This window comes from Lissotriton vulgaris, chromosome 1_1 (assembly GCF_964263255.1).
Source record: "Lissotriton vulgaris chromosome 1_1, aLisVul1.2, whole genome shotgun sequence".
NCBI lineage: Eukaryota > Metazoa > Chordata > Amphibia > Caudata > Salamandridae > Lissotriton > Lissotriton vulgaris.
The window spans coordinates 2,035,112,654-2,035,137,254 of record NC_141685.1 but is presented as its reverse complement, the minus strand read 5'-3'; positions in this window follow the sequence as shown (position 1 = coordinate 2,035,137,254).

The window sequence follows — 24,601 nt, the reverse complement described above, 5'->3', positions numbered from 1 at the left end:
TCTCAATGAGATCTTTGTTAACTTTCTTTGTATGTCAAGTGAGCATATTTTGTGCATCTTATACTTCTTTGTACCTTTGTATTTATTGTACTGGTATAAGAGTGTGTAAAATGAGAAGTTAGGATATATAAAGGAAAACATTATCTTTTTGTTCTTTTAATTTGTGTACTTCTAAATATACCAAAAGCAGGGAAGGCACACATGTGGTGCATTGTCTTTTATTCCTGTGGGCAAACTATCAATCAATCAATCAATCATAGTACTTGTAGAGCACGCTACATACCCGTGAGGGTCTTAATTCGCTGAGGGGCGGGGGTGCTGCTACTACTCGAAGAGCCAGGTCTTGAGGAGTCTTCTGAAGGTGAGTAGGTTTGGGGTCTGCCGTATGTGGATAGGGAGGGTGTTCCAGGTGTTGGCGGCGAGGTAGGAGAAGGATCTGCCACCGGAGGTCGTTTGTTGGATGCGGGGGACAGCGGCGAGGCTGGTGGAGCAGAGCTCGCGGGTGGGGGTGTAGAAGCTGAGTCTGCTGTTCAGGTAGGCTAGTCCGGTGTTGTGGAGTGCTTTGTGTGCGTGGGTGAGGAGCTTGAAGGTGATCCTCTTGTCGACGGGGAGTCAGTGTAGGTCTCTCAGGTGGGGGGTGATGTGGCTGGGGCGGGAGATGTTGGAGATCAGTCAGGCGGAGGCATTTTGGATGTGTTGTAGTCGACGTAGGTGTTTGGCTGGGATTCCTGCATAGAGCATGTTGCTGTAGTCCAGTCTGCTGCTGACGAGGGCCTGTGTCACTGTTCTTCTTGTTTCAGTCGGTATCCACTTGTAGATCCTGCGGAGCATGCGGATGGTGTTGTAGTAGAAGGAGGAGACGGCGTTGACCTGTTTAGACATGGAGAGGGAGGAGTCGAGGATGAATCCTAGGTTGCTTGCATGGTCGGTGGGTGTTGGTGCTGCTCCCAGTGTGGTTAGCCACCAGGAGTCGTTCTAGGCTGAGGGGGTGGGTCCGAGGATGAGTACTTCTGTCTTGTCCGAGTTCAGCTTCAGACAGCTGCTCCTCATCCAGTCGGCAACTGCCTTCATTCCCTTGTGGAGGTTGATTTTGGCGGTGTGGGGGTCCTTGGTGAGGGAGAGGATGATCTGGGTGTCGCCGGCATAAGAGATGATGTTGAGGCCGTGATGGTGGGCCACTTGTGCGAGGGGGGCCATGTAGATGTTGAACAGTGTTGGGCTGAGGGATGAGCCCTTGGGGACGCCGCAGATGATTTTGGTGGCTTCGAATCAGAAGGGTGGGAGGTGGACGCTCTGGGTTCTGCCAGAGAGGAAGGACGTGGTCCAGTCAAGGGCCTTATCTTGGATTCCGGCTTCTAAGAGGCGTGTCTTTAGAGTGCGATGGAAGACCGTGTCGAAGGCGGCCGACAGGTCCAGGAGGATGAGGGCTGATGTTTCACCGTTGTCTAGTTGGCACCTAATGTCGTCTGTGGCGGTGATGAGGGCTGTATCGGTGCTGTGGTTTCGTCTGAATCCAGACTGAGAAGGGTCCAAGATGTTGTTGTCTTTCAGGTGGCGGGCCAACTGTCTGTTGACGATTTTCTCTATGACCTTTGCCAGGAATGGGAGCAGGGAGATGGGCCAGAAGTTCTCGAGGTCCTTGGGGTCCAGTTTGAGATTCTTGAGGAGGGCGTTGATTTTGGCGTGTTTCCAGCTTTCCGGGAATGTCGCTGTTTCAAAGGAGATGTTGATGACCTTCCATAGTTGGGGTGCGATGGCTGCGTCTGCTTTGTTGAATACGTGGTGTGGTCACGGGTCTGACGGAGACCCTGAGTGGATGGAGTTCATGACCTTGCGTGTCTCGTCGTCGTTGACGTTGGAACAGGAGGTCAGGCGGATGGCGCTGTTCACAGGGGAGGTGGAGTCTGGCGTAGTCGGGGCGGTCGTGGTGTTAAAGCTGTCGTGGATATAAGCGATCTTGTGGTGGAAGAAGGTGGCTAGTGAGTCGCACAGTACTTGAGAGGGCGGGATGTCGTTGGTCTTGGCGCTGGGGTTGGAGAGTTCCTTTACGATGCTAAAGAGCTCTCTGCTGTTGTGTGCGTTGTTATCCAGGCGTTCTTTGAAGGAGGATCTCTTGGTTAATCTGATGAGGTGGTGATGTCTTCGGCTGGCGTCCTTGTGGGCTGCGTGGTTGTGAGGTGTGCGTTCGTGGAGCCATATTTTCTCCAGTTTCCAGCATGCTCGCTTGGAGGTCTGAAGTTTGTCGGTGAACCAGGTGGCTCTCTTGCTGGTGTGGTTGTTGGAGGATTTCTTGAGCGGGTCAGGGTGTTGGCGCAGTCGTCGATCCACTGTCTGAGGTTGCGGGCTGAGGCGTCTGAGTTGGTGGGGTCGGTGGGTGGGTTTCGGGCGAGGGTGGTGATCAGCCGGTCTTCAGTGACTTTGCTCCAGCAGCGGCGAGGCAGCTGTTGGGTGTGGTGGTGGGTGGTTGGTTTCTTGAAGGTGAAATGGATGCAGCGGTGGTCGGTCCAGTGGAGATCGGTGGTGTAGTTGAAGGCGACGTGGGTGCCTGTGGAGAAGACGGGGTCCAGCGTGTGGCCGGCAGCGTGGTTGTCTGAGGCCGAGGCTGGTAAGGTTGTCGATCAGGGTGGCGGAGTTGGTGTCGTTGTTGTTCTCGAGTTGGAAGTTCATGTCCCCAAGGAGGATGTTGTCCATGGAGGCGAGTGCGTGGGTGTTGGCGAGGTCGGCGATGGACACGCTGAACTGAGCCCGGGGTCCGGGGGGTCTGTAGATGAGTGTTCCTCTTAGGGTGGTGTTGGGGTCGGTGTGGACCCGGAAGTGCAGGTGTTCTGTGGCATTGAGGGTGTCGCCTGCGTGGGTGGTGACCTTGAGGGTGGACTTGTGGACAATGGCTATTCCTCCTTCGGTTCCGTTGGCGCGATCCCTGCGGGTGATCTTGTAGCCATCCGGGATGGCTATTGCGATGTCAGGCACCGAGGAGTCGTTCCACCAGGTCTTGGTCAGGAGGGCCACATCTGGGGCAGAGGTGTCGAACAGATCCCAGAGCAGAGCGTGCAGAGCGGGTGTTGAGGAGTATGCAGCAGAGGTGGTTGGGTCCAGTCCTTGTATGTTTGGTGGTTCTGTCGCAGGTGAAGCTGCAGGTGCGGCAGGAGAAGGGTCCGTGGGTCTGTTTCGGGGCGGCCTGGAAGCAGGTGTGGTTTCAGCCAGCGTTGAGTGCGTGGAGGCTGCTGGTATTGAAGTGGAGTCTGGTGTCATGGTGTTCACAGGGTCCCGAGGTTCTGGCGCTGGGCGCGGTTTCGGCGCAGACAGGTGCAGATGGGCTTGCCTTTGGCACACCTCCGCTGCGCTGTCGCGCAACTGCCTCCATTTAAAGGGACTGGGAGGGAGGAGTAGCTGGGAGGCGGGCGGCAAGGGTTTAACAAATGGGCACGGGGCGGGCTGCAGGGGCAGCAGCGGCGGGAAAGTGGGCTGTGGGCAGGGGGGCGAGGGAAAGAAAAAAACGGCACCTAGGAATGGGCAGCGGAGCACGCGTCAGGCACAAGGGCTGGTGCAGCTGCAGCGGGGGGAGCGACCTACCTGGGAAGGTCAGGAGTCGCTCTCCTCACTGCGCGCTGTCACCAGATTTAAAGGGATCTGGGAGGGAGGAATAGCTGGGAGGCGGGAGGCAGGGTTAAGCCAATGGGTGCGGGCGGTGGGGCCGCAAGGGCAGCAGCAGCAGGAAAGCAGGCTATGGGCAGGGGGCGAGGAAAAGAAAAAAACAGTGTCCAGGAATGGGCAGCGGAGCAAGGGTCAGGCACAAGGGCTGGTGCAGCTGCAGTGGGAGGGGGCGACCTACCTGGCAAGGTCAGAGGTCGCTCTCCTCACTGCGCGCTTTCACCAGATTTAAAGGGAGCTGTTAGGGAGGAGTAGCTGGGAGGCGGGAGGCAGGGGTTTAGCCAATGGGCACGGGGTGGGGCAGCAGGGGCAGCAGCGGCAGGAAAGCAGGCCTAGGGCAGGGGGGGCAAGGGAAAGAAAAAAACGGCACGCAGGAATGGGCAGTGGAGCAAGGGTCAGGCACAAGGGCTTGTGCAGCTGCAGCGGGGGGAGCGACCTACCTGGTAAGGTCAGGGGTCGCTCTCCTCACTCCGCGCTGTCGCCAGATTTAAAGGGAGCTGGGAGGGAGGAGTAGCTGGGAGGCGGGAGGTAGGAGTTTAGCCAATGGGCGCGGGGGCAGGGCCGCAGCAGCAGGAAAGCGGGCTGTGGGCAGGGGGGCGAGGGAAAGAAAAAAAAGCACTCAGGAATGGGCAGTGGAGCAAGGGTCAGGCACAAGGGCTGATGCAGCTGCAGCGGGGTTGAGTGACCTACCTGGCAAGGTAAGGGGTCGCTCTCCTGCATTTTTCACTTTATTCTATGATCACATTATTTCTCAATTTAAAATATGACCTTAATTAATTTAAAATCTACAATAGCAAACCCAAAACCGGTTCCATAATGTATTATTGTCATAAATGCCCTTTATCTTATATACCAACACTATAACAGCACATACAAAAGAGCATGTAAAAGCCTATTTTCACTGGGAAGTAGTGTTTATTTGTTCAGTCCATTTATTGGTAATCTCCACTCTGTGATACAGTTATACTTTGTCTGGTGAAATTGTAACACAGAGAGTAACACCTGTCACATTCCCAGCAGTTAAATATTGTGGGATAAATATACATATATCTTAGGGAAATGTCTAATTTTGCATGATGTTATCCACTGTTTGGACTGATGCTGCTAGATTTTCAAATCTGAAGGTGCACTGAGTCCTGACAAACAGGCCTCAGTGCCATGGGCCTGACCTTCGAAAAGGTATATGACAAATTGGCTCACCCAAAACTGGCATGAGTTATCCTAATTATAAGTCTGTATTATGTGGTACCAGAGGGACCCAGGGCCTGCATGTGAACGTGTCCCGCGTGTACTGCAACACTTATTGTGCCACCACAAGTGTGAGAAAACAAAGCATGACTCCCAGGCCACAATTGCTAGCTAGTCGAGCAGTTTTCCAACTGCGAACTCGACACTGCTATTTAAAGCAATGGTGTAGCCATACCTTTCTTTTTAGTATTTGTACAGCACCCCAAAGGCAGGCATTCTGAGCTGTAAAGGCAGGGTACATTATATTTAAAAGGTTAGACATGTGTTTTCTAACTTTACATGCCCTGACAGTAATAACCGAACATTGTGGTTTTAACTGTGGGGAGGCTAGTAGCCCCATTGACGAGTACAAAGTTAAACACTGACTGCTCAGCTGTGCTAACTTCTAAGTAGGACTACTAAATATAAAAATTCAAGTTATCAAAAGAAGGATTGCCTTAAACCTGACTTTGTTGCCCAAATTTTTCTAGGGACCATTTAGGGTTGCTGACCTCAAGACAGTATTCTACCCTCCTCTGGGGAAAATGTAAGTGATAGGAAGGAAAACAGAGCGAATGATGTTGGAAAAGGTGTGCCCTCCTCCTGGTAGAAAGGCTCAACAGGATGTAAGCCCAAAAGGAGAGCTTCAAATGGTAGTCAACCACAAGAGGGGCTGCACTTTTGTTTTTGCATACAGGGTGGTATTGGGGATGGATAGGGGGAGGCCACTTACAAACCGTCTTTTCTGTGGGCGTGTAGCCCCAGATAGCCACACCTCTGGCTTGGGCTAGGGAGCTACACATGCCAAAAGAAGGGTTACGCCATGTTGGGATTGAGCAGAGTTATGCATTCTGGGCTAGGTGCCACATTTCAGGAAGTTGTCACTATGTGGAAGAGGACCTAGTAGGCAACTGGGTAGTAGTTAGCACATTCCCTGAGTGAAGAACTGGGCCCAAACGTGTCAGCCCTAACCCCCATTGATCTCAGATCACATCAGAACTGGAGAGAGGACCAAAGGAGGAGTGCCCTTCTGTTCCCTGCACCTAGCAAAGAGAGGCTGCACCAAAAGCTGGACTGTACTGCTGTTCCTTGAGATAGTAAAGAGAGTACTGTGCCTGTGGTGCCCTGCTCGAGGCAAAGTAATCTCTGAACCCCGGAGAGAAGAAGTGACTCCAAGAGTCAGCTGGCTGACTTCCTACTACAGCTACAGTGTCTCAAAAGTGAAGAAGATTGCCTTGATAAGTTGGTAGCCAAGGAGCCTTTATTATCACCGACCGAAAAGTGCAATCTGGGAGACCAAATCCCAACCCTCAAAAGTTTCACCCAAGTCTGCTGGGCCTGGTTGATAAGCTGGAGTGCAGTTTGTTTGCACAACAAAGTAGTTACTACCAGTTAAAGGGAACCACTGGTTTTGCTGTAAGTGGAGACCTGTAGACCAGTGGCTGGTTTTTGGCTACACCTCACACAGGCTTTGAGCGCCATTGACCCCTGTGCCAACGTAGCAGCACCATGTTTGTGGACTGAGGGGTGGACCCCAGTCACTGGCTCAGCATGCTAAATATCCTTAAGCATCGTGAGCAATGCATTGATTGATTGATTGATTGATTGAGCATCCTTTCTCATTCGATCAGGGTCACTACATTAAAGCCTATGGTGGATCACCCATAGAGCCTGGAACTAGAGTGGAGACTCCCCTGACTGCAAGTTCACTGTGCTACTTTACCTTATGAATCCCAGTGACCGACTCCCTGCCTGAGCTGGTCACTATTGCCATTTTCGAGTTATAACCCTAAACCACGAGCAGTAGTAAATTACAATGATGTATTGCACTATGTGCAAATCTATGATGTATTGTTTCTTTAAAAAATCATATCTCTGGAACCCTCCAGTGAAGTATTGTTGTTGGGGCATCTATTTAAAGATACAAATACAGCCCATTTTTATAAATTGATGTTGGATTTATATTGTTTTTCATTTTCTTCTTATTCAAATGTTTTGGTGCTTATTAATGCTTTATACTTCTTACTTTGATAAAGCATGACAGCTCAGAGCCACAGCTACAGTAAATGTTTTTCAAATGAACCTGACTGGCCCAATATGGATTACACTGTGAGGCCGCATGACCCCACCATTTCATAAACCACTTTCTTCACAGATATAAATGTGCAAAAAAATAAATCGGTAACAAAGTTATCGCGTGTCATGCCTCAGGTGTTGCTCAATTAGGATAGTTTCCAGAGGAACAGTAATTTCTTCTATTGCGTTTTACCTTCCTATTTAGCGTCAGGTATAAAAGAACGCCATTAAGCTTCTTATAACTCAGGGATCCCGACATTTCCTTAGGGTCACTACGTTGGTTGTTTTATTATTTCTCATCTTACGTATTTATTAGCCTTTCCTTCTGTTTGCGATATAGTTTGCCATTTGCAGGAGATGCATTACATGAATAACAGTGCAGCATTAATTGATCCACAGCTGCTGGTTGAGAGTCAACTGCTGGGCCTTAAGGAAGTGTGACTCCATAGATAGATAGAAAGATAGATAGATAGATAGATAGATAGATAGATAGATAGATAGATAGATAGATAGATAGATAGATAGATAGATAGATAGATAGATAGATAGATAGATAGATAGATAGATAGATAGATAGATAGATAGATAGATAGATAGATAGATAGATAGATAGATAGTGTCAGGAATGAGTTGTTTATCAATCCCTTAAAAGAAAGAAAATTATACAAGATAATAGGTAACCACAATATCTCTGATTAACACTGTTAGAGAGGTTGCTAGATCACTTCATAAAAATAATGGCATTTGTGTGAGAATTATTATTCATTCGCTTCCAAAGTAACCAATGATTTCTAAAATAAATCAATCATATCATGGTCTACTCTCAAAATGGTGGAGACCAAGGCATAGGCAAGGCAAAGGCGACAACACCTGGACAGGGTGTCCTACTATTCACATGTATCGTTCTGTTCAATTCAGAAAGGGCCACTTTGGTCATCAATTATTGTCGAGTTGACCAGTTATTAAACAGCTTACGATGGAGACAGAGATTCCATTTTCAACCCTTGAGTCGCCACTGAAGTTAATATGGCAAATTATCAAATAAGACGAATTCTCCTGGTTAAAACAAAATACCAAATAAAAATAAACACCATTTACACCCAAAAAAAACCTCATGAACATTGATTTACTTTAGAAATCACCTCCAGGAAACACATTTTGCCTCCTGAAGTGGGGATGGGGGTATTTTGTGGTCCGCCTCATATGCAAAACGTCAACCTCTCTAATTCTTTCTTCGCTCTCACTTATTGAAACTGTCCTAAAGCTGATCTCTATCACACATTAACCTAACTCTAGTCTACGTACATCCATATACTTACTCAGCTCTTGCTGAAAGTAACTTTAATTTCATGCATTCGCCACGGTTTTAAACTGTAGCCGCCACTTTGTGTTGATATTTAGGGCTACATGTATTTGCATGAATTACATTATGCAAAACAACAATGTATTGCACTGTATCTAACATTGCAGTTAATGGGCAAAACCAGATAGAATTCAGCTGTACAGCAGTATCCATGCAGTACCTGCCAGTAACGACCTGAGGTGCAGAGAAAAATGGGAAGTTCGATCAATTTGCCCAACAGCATCATTTATCCTCTATTAGAGAAAGTATAATAGATTGCGCGGAAAGGGTTGCTGCCCTTCCATTTAATGATATTGGCAGCACCATTTCACATTCTCCCAGTAGTGTCCCTCAACACAGAATAAATGGCTGATCTCTTCACAATAACAGCTGATTTCTATTTATTAAGCTAAAAAGGTCACCATTTTCTATGGCTAGGCCGCCCTGCACTGTTGATAATTTTATGCATAAACAAATGGCAAATTTGTGCCACATAAATATGCATTAGCAATTACTTTTTCCGCGGACAACGCTCAGTGCATGCAAATGTGTCCCTTGCAGGGGCTGGTGGCTTTTGTTTTAGCTCTTGAGCTGGGAGACAAAAGAGCACAATGAATAGCCTTTGAAGAAAAAAAAACTAGCAGTGACTGATGGAAATGCAAGGTAAATGGCACAAAACCTGCCCACATAATACAAATATAAATAACATGAGTCACTGGGATAAACACATATGAAGAATACATTTTCTTGTCACAGCTCATGAAATGTCTGGACCTCCATAGAAAAAAGGAAAACATGCAGTTTCTGTAAACAAAATCGCATTCTTAAAAAAAAAAATCTTGCGTCTATTGTTATTTGTACAGGAAATCTAACTTTCTTGTGAAGGTTGAATACCTGGAGCACTTCCATATCGTTTGTAGCCCTTTAGTTTATGGAACTGTGAAAGCCTAACACAATGCCACGAGCTCTTCGGTTCACCATTACACTGGTTTAATATTGTCTTATCGCATTAACATAGATTGTTGCCAGCATCTTGAAACCTGGTCCCCAGATAAAAGTTAACAATTACATTTAAAAAAGTATGTTGTGCCTGGTGACCTAATGGCTCTATATCCCTGTAAACAATTAGTATCACAATTAGCAATTAAAAAGTGACTCCGTTTTGTATTTTAGATGGAAGAAAGGCAGTTGCAAGCGATGGAACTTAATTATTTTACCACACGTTGCAAATCTATTTCTTTTTAACTAAAGTAATAATGATATTTGAAAAAAAATATTTTACCAACCATATCAATTTCATATATAATCCATGTAACTACTTTATCGTTACCGTGCATGCTACCATGATATAATACTCTTGCTGCATATTTGTTTGATACTTCGTAAACTCACAATAGTTTTTAATTACACTACAACATCGGATTTACAAAAGAATCCTGCAAGTTCCTCAGTGATATTCAACTACCTTCAATACTTGTCAATGTTTACCTAGCCTCCTCATTTAATATTATCAATTCATACATTGGATGGCATATTTTGACAACACCGAAATTTACATCAAGATTGTGGTTAAAATGTACACCTTGCTCCTTTACAATCTGTCCTCCGTGATCCAGGAATGGATGTCAGAAATATATGTAGTCAAACGGTAGTTATTGTTTGATTATTCTCTATTTATTTATTCATATATTTCTTATCTTTGTTAGTTATTCATGTATCCCCTTTATTTATGTATCTGCTAATCAAATCAATTCAAAATACCTTTAATCGGATACGAAAAATATCCATAAAAAGCACAATCAAAATAACAGCATTATTTATTTATTTTATTTCAAAGGTTTTATATAGCGCTATTGGACCCAAGAGTATCAGAGTGCTTTACAAGGAAGTGTGTTTCCGTAGATCGAGGGTCTGTGGTTCATAGGTTCTGAACCCGTTCAATAAAGGTCGTCGGATATAGACGATTTTGGTATCAGCGAACCGCAAATATATTCCGTCTTCTCTTATTCTGTCACCTTCTCCTTCTGCTAGACAAAGAATGACTGCTGCAGTTACTAGTATCTTTTCTACTTTGTTGGGATCATTGGGTATGTCTCCTGTTGAGGAGCGTAGACAATCGCGTAGTCAGTTGCCTGATGCTAATGAACGGACAGTGTTGGATCACATGGCGCGTAAATGGGTTACGTATTCTACGCAGTATGATCTTGAGGGTATTATGGATGTTTCCCATCAATGGGAGTCACCAAAGCAACAATACGTTTTTGATATGATGTGTGCATTCCTTTTTGAACAATGGGTAGAAGAAGTAGGACAAGCTCCATCTGAGTTGTACCGAATATGTTCCGAGTTTGCGAAAAGGGACCGTTGTGGGTCTCGAGATTGGAAAAGCAGTTGCGACATTGTTGTCATTCCGGAGTGCAACTCCTTCTGAGCGACTGTTTGAGCCTGATTCGTCAGTAGGGAGAAAAGCGCGTCAGTATCCGATGCGTGAGGTTCCTCCAGTTTGGAGACCTACTGACGTCCTGAAGTCTTAGCGCTTAATCAGACTTTGCCTGATCCGCGCAAAAATCCGGCAGGATACTACAAGGAGTTGACTCAGACTATAGGTTGGTGTATCATGAATTTGGCACATATAGATATGTTGTTTGGGAATGTTGTTCCACAGCCTTTTTGGAGTAAGATTCGTCATACGGACCATGCGGATGAATTAGGTGACACATGGGCTCATCTTAGAGATGCCGATAATAGACAAGTAGGTGGCGCTAAGCCTGACAATTTGATTACTGAACTTCCTGGTAAAATTATTACTTGTATGAAGACTTTGTTGCCTGAAGTGCGTGTCAATTGGGACAAGTTGTCTGCGTGTAAGCAGAAGAAAGACGAAACTGTGTCCGACGCGGTTTGAAGAGACCTTTGTAGACCACAGTGGTCAGGACATGGCTACCGAAGGTGGTCAGAGATTGTTCGTCGACAAATTTGTTCATAATTTGCTTCCCGAGTTGTGCAATAGACTGAAGGATTCTGAGAGTGCTTGGGCTGTTTCCACATCAGCGCAGATTTTAGCTACTGCCCAGTACTATGAAAATAGGCACAAAGATGAGGTAGAGAAAGCGGATAAGAAGACTAAGGAATTGAAGACTAAAGTTCTTCTACAACAAGCTTATCCGCTCCGTAATAATCAACGCGATTATCAGCAGAATCAGCAATATTCGAGAAACTCGCAAAGGACCGAGTCTTCTCAACAACGTTTTCCGTATGGGCCTAATCAGTGTGCGTATTGCAAAGAAGAGGGCCATTTCAAGAGTAGTTGTCTGGTTTTGTTACAGCGCACAAATGGTGCTTCGGGTGTGAGAGGTCGAGGTGCTCAACAAGCACCTAGAGGTAGAGGTCGTTGTCAGAACGCGCGTTCTTTGCCTCCACAGAATTCTATGAATAGTTTTGATCAGCAACAGGGTGCGTCTGGTAGGACAGCTCGGTACTATACGGACGATTACTACGTCGAAGGTGAGGAAGTGGATGGTAATGATTGCTAGGACAGCCATAGACAAAGAGAGGGAGTTGTTTCAGTTCCAGTAGATCAGAGTGGACCCTATGTTGAAGTGATTGCATCAGGTGTGTCAGAGCCTTTTCTGATGGATACTGGTGCTGCGAAGAGTTCTAATATGCACTCTAAACTCCCTGGCGCACCTTTGTCTGGCTTAAAGAATGTTTCAGTAGGTTTTTCCTGGTGCCCCAGTTACGAATCCGATTTCTACTCCGTTGCCTCTTTCTGGTGGACCTCGTAAATTTGAAGCACCCCTCATTTTGACGACCGGTTGTGGTGAGAACTTGTTGGGATTGGACTTGTTAAAAAGATTGTATGCAACGCTATATTGTTCTCCGTCAGGAGTACATCTTACATTGGGTGAGAGAGTGATCTCTCCGATGTATATATCTAAAGATTGACTTCCACCTGAATTGTTTTCCCTCCCTGATTCTCTTTGGGCTACTGGTCCAAACAATGTAGGCCTCTTGGAGATTCCGCCATATGTTGTGACATTGAAAGCGAATGCTAGGTTACCGCGTATTCCACAGTATCGTATCTCGAGTGATGGTGAGCGAGCACTTTTGGTGATCATCTGTGATCTGATCGAAAAGGGTGTGATCGAGGAAACGAGAGGTAATGTGTACAATAGTCCGGTTTTGCCTGTTCTTAAGAGGTCTGATTCTTCACAGCCTCCAGTATATAGGTTTGTGATCGATCTTCGCGAGGTGAATAAGATCTTTGTCCCGCAATTTCCTGTTGTACCTGATATCACCGCTTTGTTAACTTTGATCCCGGCTACAGCCACGTGGTTTTCGGTGATTGACTTGAAGAATGCTGTCTTCAGCATCCCGATTGCCATGGAGAGTAGAGATATTTTTGGATTCTCTTTAGGAGGACGAAGTTACCGCTTTAAGCGCGCTCCTCAAGGCTACTGTGAGAGTCCATCGATCTGTAGCCAAGCTTTGAAAACGCAACTTGACCTTTTGGTTTTACCTGACGGTGCTGCTCTTAATCAATATGTTGACGATTTGTTAGTTGCTGCTGACAATGAAGAGATTTGTAGAGAGGCTACTTTGTCGTTGTTACGCCACTTGTCTGATTTTCATCACAAAGTTTCTCTTTCGAAGTTGCAATATTGTCGACAGAAGTAACCTATTTAGGTCACCTCTTATCGAAGGAAGAGTGAAAGGAGGTCTGTCACTCTGTCATAAGGATGGTGTCATCAGTGATGTCATGAGTGATGTCACTGACCATGTCATGAGTGATGTAATATGTGACGTCATCAGCAGTGCATTACACGCGCAAGTTATAGTGAGTCCAACTAACTATAACGTGGAATTTCAATGGTTTTATGTCAGTATAATTTCCAGCTAACTATAACTGGTGTGAAACCTATGGTTTTTTCAGTGAATTTAATAGGTTTTTTAAATGCTAATTCCTAACTATAACTGGTGTGAAACCTATGGTTTTTTCAGTGAATTTCATAGGTTTTTTAACTCCTAATTCCTAACTATAACTAGTGTGAAACCTTTGGTTATTTCAGTGAATTTTCAAGGTTTTGTAAATGCAAATTCCTAACTATATATGGTCTCTAACCTATGTTTTTTTTAGTGAATTTCAATGTTTTTTTAATAGCAAATATCTATAGCTGTAAAATATATTCTTCTTTATAATGAATACTATATTTTCTATGCATATGTCAATGGTTTTGTGTGAGTAAAATATCAACTTTAAAGGTTTTTTAAATGCTAATTCCTATCTATATATGGTCTAAAACATATCTTTTTTTTATTGAATATATATATATATATAGCAATCCGCATTGAAGAATAAGTGGATGTATAAGTGTCTGGATGGAGGATTTAGTAGCAGTGTGATTGACTGTTTACTTAGTGTGTCACTAAATATATTGGATAGTAACTAAACTGTGTGAATACTATTTTTTCTATGTATTTAATATTTTTTTTGGATGTATGAAAGTTTTTTATTTTTTTTAACATTTTTTGCTTCGGTACGCTTCCGGTGCGTGCCCCAGGGTGCGCCCCGTTAGCGTAACTTTTGATCGCGCCCCGGGAAACGTTCCGTTAGCGCAACTGACACGATCGAAAACAACATCGTGACGTGTCGCGTAAGTGTGACCTATCGCGTAGCCGCGTGATGCGTCTTATGACGCGCTGCGTTAGCGCACCCGGAAGCGCTCCGGAGCGCTACAGAGCATGACGCGCAGCGCCCCGGTAGCGCTCCGGGGCGCGGTGCAGGGCGCGTAACGTAACTTTTCATTGGTTCAGAACATTTTTTTTTCAAAATGATGAAAGCCCCCACCTTTTTACCTCATTCTTACTTTCTACTTCCAGAGAGCAAGACCTGTTTTTGACAATGGCTTCTGTAATAGCTGCAGCTGGTGCTTAACAGCAACCACCACCACCACCACCACCAAAAGGACCACCTCCAACACTGGACTTTGGTAGAGAGAAAGATAATGAGGACGAAGAGGAGGAGGAGGAGGAAGAGCAAATAAGGCAGCAGTTCCTGCCAGAAACACCAAGGCAGAGCCATATTAAAGAGCACTACATATGGCAATTTTTTAAAATTCCACCTAGACAAAAGAAGGTCAATGCACCCAAGGTGTCTTGTTTGATATGTAAAGATGTACTTTCTCGTGGCAACCCCAACAAGAAATACAGCATTGGGAATCATACAATGATTTGCCACATGGAGCGGTGGCATCCTAATAATCTTTCCCAAGCACAAGTAAGGGATCTTGCTGCCAACCCCCCAATGTCATCCCCAGCACCTCCAGTGGACAAACATCATTCGCCGGACCAGAAGGCAGAGAAATGGTCCCCAATATTCAAAGTCCTTTTGAAAACTACAAAATAGTTTGTATATATTGTGGAGGAACTATTTCTTTTGGAGAAAAGAGTATTACTTTGATTAACCGAGCTGGAGAAAATCATAAATGCAACAAGAAGAGAAAACAATGAATCCTTTTTATTTTTTTTTTGCTCCTGTTGAGATATGTTCAAACCCTGCTTTTTTGTTATTTCCCCTAAAAAAACACTAAAAAAACTCAAAATAATTTTCAAAAATCCAAAAAAATCTAAAAATTGTTCAGAAAATTAATAAAAAAAATAAAAAAGAATAAAAAGAATAAAAAAACAGTTCTTTTCAGAACTACCTTCCATTTATAACAAAATTGCAAAAAATGTTACACCCTGTCTTTCTTTTTTTCTCTTTGTTCCGCTTCCCGGAGCGCTGCCCGGTTCGCGTACCGGGCGCGAAACCCGCGAAAATTAAAATTATTTTTTTTTTGTTTGATTTATAGGTTTCACACCAGTTATAGTTAGGAATTAGCATTTAAAAACCTATTAAATTCACTAAAAAAACCATAGGTTTCACATCAGTTATAGTTAGCTGGAAATTTTACTGACATAAAACCATTGAAATTCCACGTTATAGTTAGTTGGACTCACTATAACTTGCGCGTGTAATGCACGGCTGATGACATCACATATTACATCACTCATGACATGGTCAGTGACATCACTCATGACATCACTGATGACACCATCCAGTGAATGTGTGCCTTTCTGAAAAATAAATATGTTTTATATATGTATATGTAAAGTTCGATGGAAGAATAAATGTTTAAATAAGTGTGTAAATGGATGCTTTTTTTAATAAAAATGATTGGTTAACTGGCTTATTTAGTGTATCTTAGTGAATACATATATTAACGAGTAATGTTTAAATATTTAAATATATGTAGCAGTGTTTCACTTTGTGTATAAATGACTGCATGGGTTGGTGAGTAGCTACATGTGTGTGTATATGGATTATTAGATGTTTTTTTTAGTATCAGTATGAGTGTCTGTATGGTTTGGTGGGAGTGTTACTTAGCACATAGATGCATCAATGACTGACTCACTGTTTGTATGTGTTTTGAAGACTGCATATTTTCAGGACTGTATGGGTGGATGAGTGTGTATATGCGTGTGTTAGTGAGTGAATGACTGTCTCATTAGTGTCTTTATCAGTAACTACATATGTTTTAATCTAGTATATGTGAGTATTGATGTATATGAGTGAGTATATGTGAAAGTGAGAGATTGAAAGAGTTCTTGTTTAAATAAGTGTGTTTCTATAAGTGATTGTTTAAGAGAGTAAGTATGTGTAAGTTTCCTTAGAAGTAAGGTGGTAGTGTGTGTATAGCTGTATATGCAAATAAATGGATGTTCAATAGTTTATTTGCATGTGTGAGTATGTGTGTGAGAAACGTTTGGATGACTGTCAGTGTGTAACAGGATGTATAGGTGTATCACTACATATGATGAGTGAGTATATGTATGAGTGACTATATAGAACTGTTGGTGAATGAGTAAATGTGTATATAGATGGTGGAATTATTGAATTGGTTGTTGTAACTGGTATGGGTATCTCCATTTAAAAAAAAAATTTAATTTATATTTTTCAATATGTGTTTCATGGGTTACATTACAGTGAAAGGAGGTCTGTCACTCTGTCACAAGGATGATGTCATCAGTGATGTCATGAGTGATGTCACTGACCATGTCATGAGTGATGTAATATGTGACGTCATCAGCAGTGCATTACACGCGCAAGTTATAGTGAGTCAAACTAACTATAACGTGGAATTTCAATGGTTTTATGTCAGTAAAATTTCCAGCTAACTATAACTGATGTGAAACCTATGGTTTTTTAGTGAATTTAATAGATTTTTTAAATGCTAATTCCTAACTATAACTGGTGTGAAACCTATAGTTTTTTCAGTGAATTTCATAGGCTTTTTAAATGCTAATTCCTAACTATAACTGGTCTGAAACCTATGTTTTTTTCAGTGAATTTCGTAGGTTTTTTTAATGCTAATTCCTAACTATAAGTCTCACTTTATAAGTAAGACTGTTAGCGCTCTAGTTGTTTAGAACACTCTGGTACATTCTGTCATTGGGCTACAGTTGGGCTACATCTGGCTGATATTTGGGCTATATTTTTTTTTTGTCTCTGGTGGCCATCTTTGGGCTACATTGGTCTACATTGGGCTACATTGGGCTACATATGGGCTACATTTTGGCTCTAACATATATATAGCCCAATGTAGCACAATATATATTTTTTCAAAGTAAATTTTCGTAAAAACCACTTAAGAATAGGGCTACCAGTCCCAACATTTTTTCCCAATTTAAATTTTTTTTTATTTTTTTTGCTCTGGAGCGCTCCCGGTGCGCGCCCCGGGGAGCGCCCCGTAAAGCGTACTTTTATAAAGCGCCCCGGGGCGCGCTCCGGGGAGCGTCCCGTAAGCCGCAATATCGCGAACAAAAACATGATCGTGACGTATCGCGTAGCCGCGTCCGCGTGATACGCATGGCGTAAGCGCACCCGGAAGCACTCGAGCGAATACGATCGCGCAACGTAAACATCCGACGCACTTACGCGACGCGCCCCCGGGCGCGTCGCGTAAGCGCGTAGGGTCATGTGACCTGAAAATAACAATTTTCATTGGTTCATAACAGTTTTGGTTTCATAATGATGAAGCCCCTGGTCATGTGACCTGAAAATAACACTTTTCATTGGTTCAATAAAAATTTTTTTTCAAAAGGATGAAAGACCCCACCTTTTTTCCTTATTCTGACTTTGTCCTTTGACTTAGGAAGACCTGTTTGTAGCTCTCTCTACTTTTTTGCTCAGAATAATGGCTTCAGTAGTAGCAGCAGCTGGTGCATCTGCACCACCACCACCACCACCACCACAACCACCAAAAGGACCTCCTCAAGATATCATTGGTGGTCTTCAAGAAGAGGAAGAGGAGGAGGAGGAGGAGGGGACTTCAAGATGGCTGGAAGAACACAATACCCCATACCAGCCAAGACCACACATTATTTGGGAGTTTTTTACTCTCCCAGAGGGGAAAAAAAAGTAAATGCACCCAAGGTCAGTTGCAAAATTTGTGGCATGGAACTTTCCAGGGGAAACCCAAATAAAAAATATTCATTTGGAAACTACACAATGATACGCCACATGCAGCGCAAACATCCTATAAACTATTCTGCTGCAGAAATGAGGGAACTGGCCAGTAACCCTCCCCGATCAACAAGAACCAGCTCAAAAAGGAAACAACCCACTGCGTCTGCACCAGAGGAAAGTGAGACGACGCTGTGCATTCAGCCCCGATTTGCAGATTTCAGAATTATCTGTAAATTTTGTGGGAAGACCATCTCCTTCGGAGAACAGAGCGTAAAGCTCATCGTCCTTGCTGGGGACAACCATAAATGCCCCAATCAACCCTAATTTTTTCTTTTCTTTTAGTTTTTTGCTCCAGTTGAGCCATTTTCAATTCCCTGTTTTTTCGTTTTACCCCATGAAAAATACAAAAAAAATCTAAAACTGTTCAGAAAATCCAAAAAAAGTACAAAATGTTCAAAAAACAATATAAAAAATATAAAACAACAAAAAGAAGAAAAAAACAGTTCTTTTTAGAACTACCTCCAATTTCTAAAAAAAGGCAACATTTTTAAAAAACTCTATCATTCATTTTTCCTCATGGTACGCTCCCCAGTGCGCGCACCGGGCACGCCCCCCGCGCCAAACAAAAAAAAAATATTTTTTTGCCCCGCGGGGCCCTTTTTAAGCCCCCACATCAAACCTAGGGGGTTAGGGGGGATCTACCTTATGGTCATTTCCCCCTTTGTTTTGGCCACCTCTTGTGTCTCGATACTACCGAGACACAAGATGGCGGTCGCTCAGGACTGTTTCGAATGTTTACAGACACCCAAGAGCCAATCAGATTTCCGTGCGCACCTCGCGTGTCGCGTCCGGGGCGCTCCCCGGAGCGCGTACCGGGGCGTGCTTTCAGATATATATATTTTCTTGAACCTAAATTACTCAAAATCCACTGGAGCACATATCTTGAGACATAGCAAAGGCACATCGGGCTACCAGTTCCTACAATTTTGCCAAGTTTGGTGGAAATCCATTCAGCCATTCGGGCTAAAAGTGAAATCGACCGCCCTATGGAAATTAACATGGGGAAAACGCATTTTGGGACCCCCTTTTAGCTCGACCCCCGCTTGACGAATCCCCCCCAAACTTTCAGGGAAGGACCGGAACGCCGCGAGGCCATTTTGAGGAAATTTTCAATCAGATTCATCAACCGGCGCCAAAGTTATTCCAAATAGAATTTTGAGATTTAACATTGAAAAAAATCCTAACTATAACTACCTACTGGCGACTGCCAGTAGGTAATATATATATATATATATATATATATATATATATATATATATATATATATATATATATATATATATTTAATTTATCAGTAGTTATTATCTTTGACCAACAGAATACACCTTCCCTCAGTGGAATCCAATTGCCTTCCCTGCTGGGTGCAGTCTTGTCTCTTGTCCCTAAAGTAAGAATCATATGGTGCTAGTATGACACTTGGGGCTCTAATCAGTGTACTGTGTAACTGCTGCTTCCACCTACTAACTCTGTAAACTATTCTCCAATATGTTTATTTTCCGCATACTCTCACTTGTGGTTAGGTAAGAGCATCATGTAGAAGACGGCTAGTACTCTTCTGCATAAGCAGAGATGGTCCATAATCCTGCAATTAGCCATTCAGAAAATAAATCATATAACGGAAGTGAGGAATTTGCTGCAGTGGGTTCTGGTAAAAGTCAGATTCCCTGTACAATAACGTATCTGACCTTTGAATGCCTACATTTGTCTGTCCTGACCTATTTAATATCTGTATTAAACATTTCTTGGTTGTAAACTTTCCAAATTGGTGTTTGTAACTGCAAAAATAGTTTTGACATTTTTTGAATTCCATTTAGGAGTCAATAAACTTTTACTGACTCTTAAAAAGGGATTGCACCCCCATACTGATTTGGTCTTCGGAAGGGGCATATTGGAGGTGCCTCTTCCGAATACAGATTTGACATGACATGTATCAATATTTTGGAATCAAAATCCAGCTGACTCCCACATCAAGGGGACCACTGCCAACTCACAAACTTGTTAAAACAAAGTTCTTGTTTAAACGAAGCCCTGTTTCTTACAAATAATAAGACTGCATTTAAAAAGATAAAAATTGGCTTTTTTGAAAGGCATTCACAGCCATGATCTCCAGACCACCATCCCTCTGATGTCCACCAATCAAAGTGAGTCACATTTTGTGACCTACCTCAACAGTCATGAGTTATTATTTTTATTATTATTATTATTATTAAGCATTTATAGAGTGCATAGCTACCCTTGGACATCCCAGCGCTAGCGACTGAACAGAAAAACGGGTGAGGTTATAGGGCCGATTGTTGGAATAACTAGGTTTTTTAAAGTTTACGAAAGGGAAGGAGGTGGGGTTCAAAGAGGAGGTGTGGAAGTAATGTGTTACAGAGTTAGGTCGGATTACGGCCCACTACAAATCAAAATTTTATGAACCAACCTATTAATACTTAAGTCGATACAGACAAATTCTTTTTGAGTTGAAAGAAAACAGGTCACAAACTGTGACCGATTTCTTGTGACCATCAATTCATATTTCTGTCCCTAGCATCACTCCAAATGCTCCGTTCCAGTCTCTGCAGTGAGCTACTGTTAATTTCATGTGCCTCACAAAGTTAAAAATGCTATTTATAAGGAAATGTCACTTCTCACGTCAAGCTCCATAATCTGGACAATATCCTGGAGAACAAATGAGCCTTTACTACCTTATCCATGTTTAAACACCCTTCCACAACACATGTCTTCTGAAATCAATCTAGGAGAGGAACACCTTGAGATTCAATAGGGTATCACTATTCTATATGTGATAGTCAGTCCGTCATTGTGAATCATGAAAATACAGAAGACAAGGAAAATGGGTGAATGTGCAGTCATTGTCGTCACTATAAGCAGATAGTCTAGGCCAAGGAAAAGCCTGTAACTTGGATGAAGTGAGGCATCATGTTGACCCATAATACTGATGCTTTCGACCCACATATTTCTCTGTCATTTGGCCGGTATTGGTCTCTATACCATTGACAATAATTCATCCATCAATCACATTACCTCGTCTGGGGCGAGCTTGCCAACAAAGAAATTAGGGCACTTGCACAATTGCATTTCTTGCGGTTTTTCACTTTTGTACTCTATTCACTCTCATTCAAGATCATATGAAACTTCACCAAGTACCATCCTGATTTCATTAAACTTCATGCATATGCCCATTTGCTGCTCAACAACCTGGTGATAGCCGAGTTTGTAAAGCGGACACTAAAAACAGGACAAAATTGCTTAATTTATACAACTTACTAGTATTATATTATGGTGCCTTTTGTTTATAGTGCACATAGGCTTATCCAGAAACTTGTGTATTCCTGCTCCATCCTACTGACATCGAAACGAGGGCCATGGGCGTTTTCAGTTATTGTGACATGCATGTGGTCATTCTCCGTTAAGCTTATGGATCTCATGTCACTTTACCAAAGGCTTCCATGAGTTTAGTATAGATCACCCTTATGAAGGGTTTGTCCTATTGTCAGATGAACCTGATATAATTTAGAATGCACAGAGAATTTGCAGGTCTAATGCAACAACACTCACTGAACCCCGCACATCCGCAGAGCAAGAACAGGTGGTGGAACCTTCTCCTACATCATGGCCAAGACCTGGAACGAGCAGCCGATTAACATCAGATGCACGCAACCCTGCACATCTTCAGGAAGACCCTCAGGACCTGGCTCTTCGACTGAACAGAGCTGCCCTCCCCCCCAGTGCCTTGACACCCTCAAGGGTGACTAGTGCACTTACAATTTCCCTGATTGATTGATTGATTTTTGAAACGTCTAAAATTGGTTAATACATTTTCTCAGATGACAGCGTGCAATGCTAATCGACAATGTATTGTAATGCCACCATACTGCAGTTTATTTTCTTCTGTTACGGTTCCCTTGCCCAGGGTCTTTGCTGCCAAAGGCAGACATTTTTCTCAGAATACACGCCAGTGGACACACAAAATAAATGTCTGCACAACATCGGACTGGGATAGCTGACACCAAGGAAATACTCCAAGTCACCCGGTTGTGGGTTGAATAATGCATGTCTGAGGTGTGTGTGTTGGGGAGGGGGGTCAAGAAGCCTCCCAGCACAGAACTAGTGCACACAGCCATCTAGGAATGGTTGGTGATGTTTTATTGTTGCTTACTCCAAGAACTGGTAAATCCTAGAGTAGGAATCATGGGAAATCTTCATGCATCCAAATAATATTATTATCTTTTTATTGGATACAACAACTACTAGCTAACTATTCATGTTGTGGCCATGATGACTTATTTTTCAGCAAATTACAAGTGAAGTAGTAGTTTGTGATATGATTGTCAATGTTCAGTTTCCCCTTACTGCACAATAATATGTTTCTGCTGTAGCATTCCACAGTAAAGTAATGAATACTTTGTTTTGCATTGCTTTCATAGAGATGCTGTCTCACAACCATTACAGATTGTACTACTGTCTACATTAGTTTTATGGACAATACTCTTAAGGACCAATCTTTTCTCACCCACAATTTAAGTATTTTGGCGTTCCAAGTCCCTGCACACCTGTCAAAAACCTCAGAGCCTAAGTTGACTACTTATTTTAGTTAAAAAATGGAAAGGGGCGACCAACTCGGTCCCCCCGAACGTATGGTCGAGTGCCTCGATCCCCCCGGGAAGCCATTTTTGGGCGGGAGGCGCGCCTCAGCTGGTATGCCCGAAGCGGCGTAGCTGGGGCGCGCTCGTTCCCGCCCTAGAGTGGGCTGGCCTAGACACCGACGCAGCCAGCCACGCCCTCGGGGCAGGCAGGGGCGGGTATACGCCCGCCCTGAAGATGGATAAAAAGGGACGCAAGACCAGAAGACATCCTCTTGTTCTTGTGCTCTGAAGCTGCACCTCCTCGCTGCACGTGAGCTCGGGACAGAACGAAGAGCCAATTTTGAGCGTTTTAATCCTTCTTTTTTGTCTTCTAGAAACTTCGTCTGGAAAAATGCCCAAGAAAGGCGCGAAGAGAATGTCGACTGACCAGTTGGTTCGGGCCCTCATGAAGGACATGTCCGAAATTAAGAAACGGTTGGCGGAGCGAGACGGGGAGGAGGGATCGGGGCGTCCACCGGCCGGAGGGAAGCCAAAGAGGCCGAGAAGGGGGCCGGTCGGGGGAGACGTCCCGGTTCCCTGTTCCCCGCTCGAGGCGCCAGCCCCGGTACCGGCCCCGGTACCGAAGGAGGGTAATCCGATCCCCGTAGTAGTCACCCCGACATCCACTGAAGATATGCCTCCCGAGTTGGCGGCACAGTTAGCGGCGTGGTTGGGGGACAGCAGCGAGGGCGCCACGGCTGCCGAAGCGCAAGCACTCATTAAACAGTTGCGCGAGAAGCGTGATACAGCCAAGGTGCCCGCGTCGGATGCGGTGATAGACAAGCCACGAGTGGCGGAGGCAGCGTCCGGTGCAGGTAAGCGGCCATTGCCGATCGCAAGGGATGAGTCAACACCCTCTCGTAGAGAAAAGTTGGGGCAACATGTTCCTTTGGCAATAAAGGAAAAGATTTGGGCGGGGGAATACGTAAACATTTTCTCCTTGCTCGTTGATCATTATGAGGTGGAAACTGTTAAGGGCCAAAAGGATCTGATGCACCCAAGTGTTTGGCGCGCAAAAATGGCCGCCTTTAAAGTGAATGAGAATATTGGTAACTGGGGTAATGCTTGGGGAATTTTTACGTCAATTTTGGGGGAACGTAGGCCCGAATTGCTCCCTGAATTTCCGGTATATCAGTCACGGATTATGGGGTACTCGACATCGCACCAAGGTAACCAATGGTTCTGTTATGACAACCTTTTCAGGAAAGCGATGGAGCATAACAAAAGTTTAACCTGGGACTGTTACGATTCTTTGACATGGAATAAAATGCAAGAGTCAGGGATGTTGAAAGTGCCGTTGGTGGGGAGTTCTGTCGGTGAGTCCTCCCGCCAAAATGGGGGGACGCCCTTTCGGTCGGGTACGGGTGCAGACGATTATCCGAGACCCGCCGGAAGTACAGGGAAGAGGGGTTTTTGTTTCAATTTCAACAGAAGTAAATGTACTAGGCCCCCGGGATCTTGTAAATTCAAACACGAATGTAGTGGTTGTGGGGCACCCCATCCTGAGTCCTCGTGCAGAGCCAAATCGGGTGAAAATGGTGGTAGAGGAGGCGCCAAACAGGTCTAATATAGTCCGAGGGGCGCCTTTACCAACCCCGATTGATACCCTGGCAATGATTCCCTGGCTCAGCGAATACCCGGATCGTACTTCCGCTGGGGTGCTACGAAACGGTTTTTCATACGGTTTCCGCATCCCGGTGGGGGACTTTCAGGGTATCGGGACGTGCAAAAATCAACTTTCTGTCTTGCAGCATTCGACTGTAGTACAGGATAAGATCCGGAAAGAGGTTACCCGAGGTCGGGTTGCCGGCCCGTTTAGTGTTCCCCCGGTACAGAATTTTGTTTGTTCTCCGTTAGGGGTGGTCCCCAAGAAGGACCCAGGTGAGTTTCGATTGATTCACAATTTATCAGCGCCTCATGGCCTTTCTGTAAACGATGCAATTGATCCAGAGATATGTTCGGTGCGGTACGCATCATTCGATGAGGCCGTAGCCATTTTGAATCGCCTGGGGCCCGGGACGCTGATGGCGAAATCAGATATCGAGTCAGCGTTCCGTTTGCTCCCGGTATACCCGGAAGACCAACGTCTTTTGGGATTCATGTTTC